Source organism: Nannospalax galili, unplaced genomic scaffold, assembly GCF_000622305.1.
Source record: "Nannospalax galili isolate Female #2095 unplaced genomic scaffold, S.galili_v1.0 scaffold70, whole genome shotgun sequence".
NCBI classification, from domain to species: domain Eukaryota; kingdom Metazoa; phylum Chordata; class Mammalia; order Rodentia; family Spalacidae; genus Nannospalax; species Nannospalax galili.
This window is the reverse complement of record NW_008328543.1, coordinates 860,237-870,944: the sequence shown is the minus strand read 5'-3', so window position 1 is coordinate 870,944 and position 10,708 is coordinate 860,237. Positions and strand designations below refer to the sequence as shown.

At 38.5% G+C, this 10,708-nt stretch overlaps 1 protein-coding gene and 1 non-coding gene across 2 annotated transcripts in view; one reads left to right on the top strand and one right to left on the bottom strand.

Moving 5' to 3' along the window:
- LOC103729463 (protocadherin-15) overlaps positions 1–10,708 on the top strand; it is a 1,150,197-nt gene that overhangs the window by 294,496 nt on the left and 844,993 nt on the right. The window lies entirely within an intron of this gene.
- LOC115069288 lies at positions 272–375 on the bottom strand. Its single transcript, XR_003848561.1, has one exon. It is a non-coding gene; the product is annotated as a small nucleolar RNA U13 (small nucleolar RNA).

Here is a 10,708-nt window from a genome sequence, read left to right as displayed (position 1 = left end):
TTGTGCATACCTGTTCGATGTCTGAATCCCTTATACTGTTAACTTTCGGTTTTCGTGTACCTGATTTTGGTCAAAATGTTTTATTAGACACCACAATAAATACTTAATTTGGAATGCATAGTGCCACATGGTCCACAATTAAAATCCTGGCCTTGTAGAACCTTAATCTTCTTCATTGCTCTACCAAACCACTGGAATCTTAGCATCTAGAACACTGAATTTTAGTTCGCTTCATTAGCATATTTGAATATAACTCTTTTTATTTAATTCATGTCAGGCAGGTAATTGTGCTGATGTGTAACAAGGTTTGAGGGTGGTACACGCAGCACAGCCTAGTGAATACCCAAACATCTCGTTTATGAACCAAAAAAGGATTGAGAACTTGACTCTTCAAGATCATGTGTGCGATATTTTTACACTTCTCCAAAGCCAACAATGATGCTGAAGCTACTGAATAATTGTTTCTTAATGTTCCAGGGAGATATTAAATAACTTCTCTTGTTCATAATATAGAATATTCTGCTATTAATATGCATGTTCAATAATGTATGTAACTTCCATTTATATTTTTTTTCAGAAACCCACATATCACACTGGCAGGCAGCACATGATATTTTTTGGAAAATGTTAATTTCTTGTTGCTATATTTACTTCAAATCGCTTTTCTTTGGACTCCAGGGAATATTATAATTGGCCCATTCAAAAAAACTAGAAAAAATGCTCAACATGGATGCATGGGTGGATTCCTCTGCTCTTTGCAGACCGCATATTAGATACATTCTGTACCCCTTTAATGGTGGTAAAGGTTAGCTCTGTCATAACTACGAGACAAAGGTAAGGGTAGAGGAGATGAAAGTGAAATGCGTTTGATCTGGAGCCTCAGTTTATCCTTTGTGCTCTGCCATTGGTTCAGCAGCTGACTGTAGGCACAGGACACACCCATCCTCTTGCCTGTTAGATCAGCCAATAAGAGAGAAGAAATTGAAGGTCCAGGTGCCGGAGTCTCTCCTTGGTGGGGTGCACAAGACCACACCTCCATTGACTGAACACTGGGCCTCTCTCAGAGTTCTCTGTTCCCAGTTTCCTATTTTCTTATTATTATGGGTAGATGTTAATTTCATTTTCACCATGCAAAGCTGAAATAGGATCTGAAATATTAATAGTTTACTCAGGAGTTATACTAAGTCCTTAGGACAGAAGAGTAGGAAAAATCAGTAAACCGTGTGTAACTGAGCTTGGAAAAACTGAGTGTAACCAGAGTTCCAGTTTTGAGAACTGAACTGTCTCTATAGAAAGACCTTAAGACTTTCTGACTTGGGTACCTGTCCACAAAGTCCTAACACCCTCCTCTTGTCCTGTCCTGGAACCTCCCTTGTTCTTCCGGGAAATTTCAAACCTGACTTGCCATGGCATCAGAAAAAAACAAAAATCCCAAAGCACAGAATAAAATGGCTAGCACTGTGCATGGAATTGTCCTTTACAGTTGAGCAGAAAATGTAGCTCAGGCTAAGCAGGGTGAGATGGAGCATCAGGCACAGCCGACTGCAGGTAGGAGCTACAGGGACCAGCCTTCCTGGGCCTTCCTTACTCCCTGCACAAATATTTTAAATAGCTCCCTGATTATCTCTTTGAACTACCCGGGTTCAGCTACCATCTGCTCTCTGTGACACACTTTGTCAGTGAGGATTTCAAGGTAACAAAGTTTTCAGACACCCACAGCTGCTCTGTCTTTCCTCACCTTTGACTGGACTGTTGGTACTGACCATTACACAGCATTCAAACTCAACTCTAAAATGCTTTACTGAGAGCAGTGGGATGCTTATGTTTTTTAAAAAATATGTCTGTGATTGCCAGACTTCGTGTCTGTGTAATGAGTAAATAATAGTGCAATGCTTAGTGATCGCTGAGGATGAGTGATTTCTTTGGGGAGAGAGAGCAAAGTCTTCAGAGCCCACAGTTCAGGAAAGGGGCGACAAACACTCATTTGAGAAAGCGCAGCCCATGTCTGCAGTGCCAGGGAGACTTAATAGTTTTAAGTATTTCTTATAATAGAAAACCTTTTGTGATGTAGTCCTTGGAGGTCTAATTTCAATTACAAAAGTGTTTCTAAAGTTGCAGAGTTATTAAACACAGTAAAGAGCCACATGTCTCTGTTTGGTGATGTATCTAATCAGAAGGTTTGGGGGAAAGGCTTTTTTTCGTTATGCTCAGCACGAGGGTCCTTTGTAGTATTACAAAGGACAACACCGTGCACTTGGCGGTATGCTCTGCGGCAACAGACTATACATTTATCACCTGAAACAAATGCATCGTCTCCTGCCGTTTCCTCTTTGTCACGGTAGAAAAGTGCTGATCACAAATAGACTCACTTCCTGAAGCTCCGGCCCGTCTGCTCTACGGACACTCTCTCCACACATTTTGAAAATCAGGGCAGAAGCTGTCATTGGTATCACGAGCCACGTTTCCTTTTGAGACCCATCCGGGATGCTTGCGAAGACGATATTGCCGGGGCCCCGCTCGCCACGCTGGAGGACTATGCAGCTTCTGTTAATTTCTGTAAAATTAACAAGGGCTAATCTTTATTGTAAGCAAGTCCTATTACTGTCATTGTCATGAGAGTTGTCCTAGAAAACAGACATGTTGCCTCACTAGGGTCTCCCCCTGTGGAGAGGAGAGTATTATTTAACTATTTAAAAAATATATATATAAGGTTTTTATTTGTTTTTTAAGAATTTTAAATATATACAGACAGTGTAGTGGTCTGATCATGTTCACCCTCACTGCCTTCTCCATCCCCCCCCCAAGTTCATGTCCTTTTAAACCCACTGAATTCAATTAGTGCTGCCCATATGGACATGGGGTGGGGTCTTCCACTTGAACATGAGCAACTGCCATCACATCGCCCACCGCTCCTCAGCCAGAAGTGGGGCTTTTTAACACAGAAAATTAATCTGTGTGAAATTTGCTTAATATATTTTTATTGCTGGTCTTCATTTTATTTTTATTTTCATATTTCTCTGAAGCAATATTTCATTATATTTCATATAATAATATGGAAATGAAGGTGGAGCTTTGAAAGAAATTAGAGAAATTGATTTCATAGAAGAAATAGATGTGTTCGTAACACTGAAGTGGCATAAATTTATGTAAGAATTGTAATACTCCTCTCCGGTTAAACTCTGGTTTTCATTCCTTCATTTTTTTTATATATTAACATAATCACTGATCAAATATGCTCTGACAACTGAGTTCAGTGATACCGGACATGGATGATGACAGAGTAGACACCTCAAATATAGTCTCAGAGATCCTGTAGTTTAATGAGGAAGATTTATATTACACAAAGGGCCAAGCGAACATTTAATTAAGAATACATAATTCCCTTAAATATAAAATATGAGTTTGTAAAAAATCGTGTTAGAGGAGGAGTGACAGTTATGCATTCAACCACTGCATGTGTGCTGTGATTCACTAAGCCCAGGGAACAGATGGAAAGTTTCTAAACTATTCTGAGACAGGGTAGAGTCGATGCTCTGATGTCAGGTGAGGCCTGGTCAAGGCAGGAGAACATAGGGCACAGCTCCTGCAGTAGTAACCAGCTAAAGAGTCTTACAGAGTTTTAGGCTATTTTTAGAACTGTGATCATGGGCTGAAAATAACTGTACTATCATGTCAAAATTTGCATTTTTACAGTGCTTATCTGAGCACCATGTACAGACTGCCAGATAGACCAGTAAAAGAAAAATGATGTTCCACAGGGGTGCAGTTTCTTTGCTGATGGGAAAGGATGCGTCTAGAATGAAAATCTGACAAAGATTTAGGAATAGATCTGTGAGATATACCTGGAAGTTAAAAAAAATAGGATTGCTGATCAATTGAATATGAGACTTGCTCAAGGGAAATAAATGCACAGAATCCCAAGCATTGTGATACAGGGGATTAAATTTCTGCAAGTAGATCTCTGATGTTTGATTTAGAATAAATTACTATTGACATCACTTGGACACATGCCAAAGATGTTTAATAAGCAAGAGTTTACGTTGGGTCTTAGCGGAATGGAAGTCACAGTCATGTATTAAAAGACTTGATATAAACGTTTCCACTGTGGGTGATGTTTTCCATGGAAACAATCTAGAGGGAAGGAGAAGACTCTTCTGCTGTATTTCAAGACTTGTCAATATTTGATGACTGATAGTGGTAAAGGGAGCCGTGCATCAGAGGGAAATTCATTAGAAGTCATGACTGAGTGGAAGCAAAGGTAAACATTTCCAAAATTACAGGTGCTTGACTCTGAGATGCACTGGGCAATGCACAAGGTGACCACATTTTAAAGCCCCAATTATTCCAGAAACACAGAAACCATTTGCTGACTTTGGGGGCAGTAGAGTCCCAGGAACATGGTAGCTGAGTAAATGAAATCTGAAAAAGGAAGGAACTGTGACAAACTAGGCTCTATAGAGCAGAGAGATGATGACAGCTAAGTTCATTTTCTCAGTGACACCTGGAAAAAATAGGTTTTTATCATAAAATATATGTAATTATAAAAGATCAGTTATTATCAAACTCCATACTTTTTTGTATTTAGAACAACGTATTAGAATAGCGTACTGTGAAATATGCATACCTGAGATTTTGTGTATGACGGAATATTTTTAACCTTATAGCTTTTATTAAATAGACCAAATATCACAAATATGGTTAACAAGGGAAGAAAGAAAGCAGTTTACGGGTATCAACCTATCTTTTCTAATCACAGAGAACTACTTTGGCACAAACTAACTTCATAAAAGCGTCAAGGCAGGTGGGAACATTTGAAGGCACTTTCAGAAAGTGCTTGGAGCACGGTGAGAAGGTTTCTCGAGAGAGTTTGTGATTGGCTTTCCTGTGAGCGTACCAGCCTAGAAGGGTCAGTGCTGCTGAACGCTGTGGAAGTGTTAACTTTGATTTCCCTCCTGAGTGGCCAGTGCTGCATCTGCTTCAGTGTGTTGAGTTAATCCTGTGAGTTAATCTGCTGTTGATCTTCACCCCACACTGAGGGTAAATAATATCTTCTTGATCACTGTTCTTTCTTAGTTAGGATTGTTTCAAATCCTGTCTTGCCCACATCTCCTGTGATGGTTACAATTCTTCACTTTTACCTTTCACTACTGTGCTTCTGTTTTAGTTATAAAATTCCAAATAGCAATTAATTCTCATGCTTTCAAGAATGTACAGTTAGGTCAGGAGTGATGCTCTCTGCATCTGTATTTGAAGCATTGGGAAGACTGAGTCAGGACCACTGTGAGTTCAAGGCAAGTCTGGGCTACGCAGAGAGTTTAAAGCCAGCCTGAGCTATGAGGCAAGGCTCCATACCAAATACAAATTAAAATAAGAAGAGAAAATTTCCATTTTAAACCACACATTATTTAAAATATTTAGAATCATCAAACGAACCAATTTTAAGCCCTACTGTACTTTCTACTTCAGGAATTCAGGGTTCACAGAGTTCACAATTACAAAGAGCCTTAGTTTTTACTTCTCAAAAGTTTTCTAGAGCTCTACATTTTAAGTGACTAGTTGTTTTCATATACTTGTCATTAGAAGATTTGGATTTCATGATTAACCTAATTTGATTTAAGCTTGTGTTCTACTTCATGTTCAGAAACAATGAAAATTTCTACAATGTCTCTGTCTCAAACCTTAATTATACCTTCCATGTGATTCCTTCCCTACTCTCCATTTTGTAATAAATATTCCATTTCTTTTCAGTGTGTCAGACTTAGGTCTTTTCCAGTCTCCTGAATGTCTGTATCTTATTTCTATACTTGGGGTTGCACAGCAAGGAATCTTTTGAGAAATTTAAGTTTTGTTTCCTAATATACCATTCCCGTTTCTCCTTACTCCCTTGCTATAAAATATTGAGTAGGCCTTTTGCACCTTGTAGTTTCAGACAAGCAATGCCCTTGGGGACTGGCAGCATCAGCCTTGTATCTCTGACTTCTGTCTGCTTTGAAACCTGTGTATGTACATGCCTCTAGAGCAGAAAAGTAGTGTGCACTCCTAGGAACAGACTGAGCAGGGGCATCCTGAAGCTTAGCAGTAGGTGAAGGATTGGTGGTGTGAAGAGGAGGTATCGCCATGCTGCTCTCTACAGACATCAAAGCATCTAGGAAGGTGAACTAAATGGGTTTCCTGCTTGTCAACAGCACCTACATTCATATATATAAAGAACTGCATCACAAACGATGTGGTATATGCACATCAGGACTATGTGCGACTCAAAGGGAGACCTGAGAACCCACTGAGTAGGAATGTGCTATACATCTCCAAGGTGACAGCCTGGACTTTGCATCAGCGGTTCACAATGGGATTCAAAAGCCATCTTTAATTTTCTTTATTTTACAAATACGTGAATTTTCACCCAAACAAAGCAAAACCTTTAAGCTGATATTTTGAAAATATATGAATTTTACAAAAAGAATCTGAAACTTGGCTATATTATAGGGAAAATTGACTTTTGTGAATATTTCCCTCTTAAAATGAAAGTATATTTAAAACTATATGTAAATAAATTAAAATATGTATTGTGGAATTAGGAACACTTGCACTTTTCTCCAGTCTAACTGGCCAAGAAATTTTATGGAACTTAATCCTTTTTAAATGTCAGCTTGTAGCAATCAGTTGCCAATATTCCTTTAGATAAGATTGGGGTCTGCTGTTCATTTTCCCAGTTCTATGCTGGGTTACTGTCTGCTACATGAGGAAGAGCTGATCTTCCTAAAACAAGGATCTCTAGATAGCTGACTAGATTCAGCAGATGGACAATCACTGACAACCAGTGGACAGTAACAGGGATGACAGTGTACATGGGCTCCAGTGGCAGTTGTGGGGGAGGCTATGGTTCACCCAACTTCATAAAATCAGTACTACAGGACTTTAAAACCCAAATTAATCCCAACTCATTAATATTAGGGGATTTCAGTACCCCATTGGCTCCATTAGATAGGTCAATGGGACAGAGAATTAACAGAGAGATATCTGAATTAAACAATACCATGCATCAAATGGGCCTAACAGACATCTACCAAATATTCCACCCAAGCATCAAAGAATGTACTTTCTATTCAGCACCTCATGGAACATTCCCCCAAATTGAACATATACTAGGGCACAAAATCTCAACAAATACAAAAAGATTGAAATAATTCCATGCATTCTATCAGACCACAATGCAAAAAAAGCTTAAAATCAACACTGGAAGAAACCCTAATAACTACATGAACACATGGAGATTAAACAACACAGCCCTGAATGATGAATGGGTCAAAAGAGAAATTAAGAAAGAAATAAAAATATTCCTGGAATTAAATGAAAAGGACAATACACCACAACAAAAGCTCTGTGACAGATTGAAAGCAGTCCTTAGAGGGAAGTTTATAGCTCTAAGTGCCTACATTAAAAAATTGGAAAGAACACAAATAAATGACTTAACACTGCCACTCAGGACATGAAAAGCAACAACAAATGAAATCTAAACCCAGCAGGTAAGAAGAAATAACAAAAATCAAAGCAGAAATTAATGAAATAGAAACAAAGAAAACAATACAAAGACTCAACAAATCCAAGAGTTTGTTCTTTGAAAAGATAAACAAGATTGACAGCAAAAATTAGAGGAGAAATTAATGAAATAGAAACAAAGAAAACAATACAAAGAGTTACTGAATCCAAGAGTTGGTTCTTTGAAGACCAGAAAGATACAGAACATTATAAGGGAATACTTTATAAACCTATATGCTGCTAAACTGGAAAACCTAAAAGAAATAGACAGGTATCTAAAAGCATGGGAACCACCAAACTAAACCAAGATGAGATCAACAGCTTAAACAGACACATAACACATAAGGAAATTGAAACAGTAATAAAAAACCTTCTGACCAGATGGGTTTATAGCAGAATTCTACCAGACATTTAAAGATATGTATCCAATAGTATTTATTCAAAATGATAAAAATGGAGGGAGAACTTCCAAATTCCTTCTATGAAGCCAGCATTACTCTAGTACCAAAGCCAGGTAAAGATACAACCAAAAAAAAAGGGGCCAAGAACAGTCACTGGAGGAAAGACAGCATGTTCAGCAAATGGTGCTGGCAAAACTGGATCTCCACCTGTAGAAGAATGAAACTAAACCCCTATCTTTCACCTTGCACAAAGGTCAGCTGCAAATGGATCAAAGACCTGAATGTGAAGCCTAAAACTCTGAAACTGTTAGAAGAAAACATTGGCAATAACGTACCAGATATAGGTGTAGGAAAGGATTTTCTAAACAGGACATCAACTGCCCAGGAAACAAGGTCATGAATCAACAAATGGGACCTCATTAAACTAAAAACCTTCTGTACATCAAAAGAAGCAACCAAGGAAGTGAAGAGAAAACCCACAGAATGGGAGAAAATCTTCACCAGCAACACATCTGACAGAGGTTTAATACCCAGAATATATAATGAACTCAAAAAAACAAATAATCATGAAAGGAAGTAACCCAATTAAAAGATGGGCTAAGGAACTGAACATAGAATTCTCAAAAGAAGTAAAGATGGCTAAGAAGCATCTTAAAAGGTGTTCAACATCACTAGTAATTAGGGAAATGCAATTAAAACCACTTTAAAATTTCCTCTTACCCCAGTCAGAATGGCTAAGATCAAGAGAACAAATGATACCAAATGTTGGAGAGGATTTGGGGAAAGGGGAACACTCATCCACTGCTGGTGGGGCTGCAAACTTATTCAACCCCTATGGAAAGCAGTGTGGAGAACTCTTAAAAAACTACAAATGAACCTACCATTTGACCCAGTTATACCACTCCTTGGCATATACCCAAAGAACTCATCCTATTGCAGAGACACTTGTACATCCATGTTTGTTGCTCATCTTTTCACAATAGCTAAGAGATGGAAGCAAGCTAAGTGTCCCTCAACTGACAAGTGGATAATGAAAAGGTGGTTCATTTATATGATGGAGTTTTCTTTCCTCAGCAGTAAAGTAAGATGAAATCATGAAATTTGCAGGTAAATGGACGGAACTAGAAACTGTTATACTAAGTGAAGTAACACAGGCTCAGAAAAAAAACGACCTATGTTCTCCATTATATATGGACCCTAGCACCAAATCCTGATAAGTGAGTATGTATCCAGACAAAACTACGGGAACCAGGATAATGGAAAGGAAACAGGGAGGTAAAGGAAAAGAAAGAACCTGAAAGAGAAGAACAGTAGGAAACAGGTGTTAATTAGGGAGATATGGATAAAAATGGAGCTGTTTTAAGGGAGGGTTATACAAGGAACCTAGTGGATAAAAGGAAAGAAGGAGCTCAAGAGAGGTGGGACCATAGGAGAAGGGTACTATTAAGGGAGAAATAGGAAAAAGGGGCACTTTAAAGGGGAAAACCATGGTGGAAGGTTTATACAATGCGAGTGATAAATAATGACTAACTAGTTTAAAATAAACAAAGGGAACCATATTAATCGAACAACCTACTGGAAAATTACACATACAACTAGCTGAAGGAATATAATGTATGTCTAGGCAAGGTTTATCTGAAAACGTTTGGTCTTTGCCCAACTTTATCCACATAGCACATGGTAATTAAAAATACCAGACTTGGGGCTGGAGAGATGGCTCAGTGGTTAGGAGCACTGACTGCTCTTGCAGAGGATTCGGATTCAATTCCCAGCACCCACATGGTGGCTATAGACATAAAGGACAGTTTTTGCTCCTTGCCCTCCTAGGTCAACTAAATTTCAGGAGACTTTGAGCATCTCTCAAAATGCCCTGTAACTGTGGTGAGTCACTTGTCCTGTTGATCAAAGAATATTGGCAACAGCTTGGTGCTAGATGAGGAACAGCTGATCTTCCTAAAACAAGGAATTGTAGATAGGCTGACTAGACTCAGTGGGTCTACAAGCACTGGGGAATGGCTGGGGCACTGACACACACAATAGACAGTAACAGAGATGACAGAGATAATTATGAGCTCCAGCGGGGAGTGGGGGGCATGAGACGGTGTCACTTGGGAGGTGGGTATATAGATGAATAAGATTGTTTGGGATGTTCTGTATGAAATATAAAATAATCAACAAATGAAAAATGAATTATACTTGAGGAAGGAGCATAAAAATTTACTTCATGTTAATTAGTAGAGGTGATAAACATTACCATTGAAATCTACCTGATAACTTTATATCCATACTCAGGTGCCGAGGATCTCCTAAAGTTACCGACTGTGACTAGCAATAATCAGATACATAGAGATTAGAGATGCATGTATAAACATCTAAATGTTAGTAGCATTAAAAATGAGTTTTTCTGTATGAAAGAGTATATATGTATGTATATATAGTCTTTTTGAGACAGGGTCTCCCTGTAGTCCCAGCTGACCTGAACTCACTACATAGACCAGGCTGGCCTTGAACTCACAAAGATCTGCCTACCTCTGCCTCCCAAGTGCTGGGACTAAAGGCGTACGCCACCATGCCCGGCTGAAACAGTATATTTTAAAATGAAATTGAGAAATTTTTAAAGTTTAAAACATCATTCAACTTTGTGTCTTATGGGGTTTAGACTGAGTTCAATATTGTGTAACTGTATAATTCAACTGTGAACTTAAAAATTACAGCCACTTTTGAAAGAGATGCATCTTTGCTCTGGAAATTGTTATTGAATATGTTAAAGC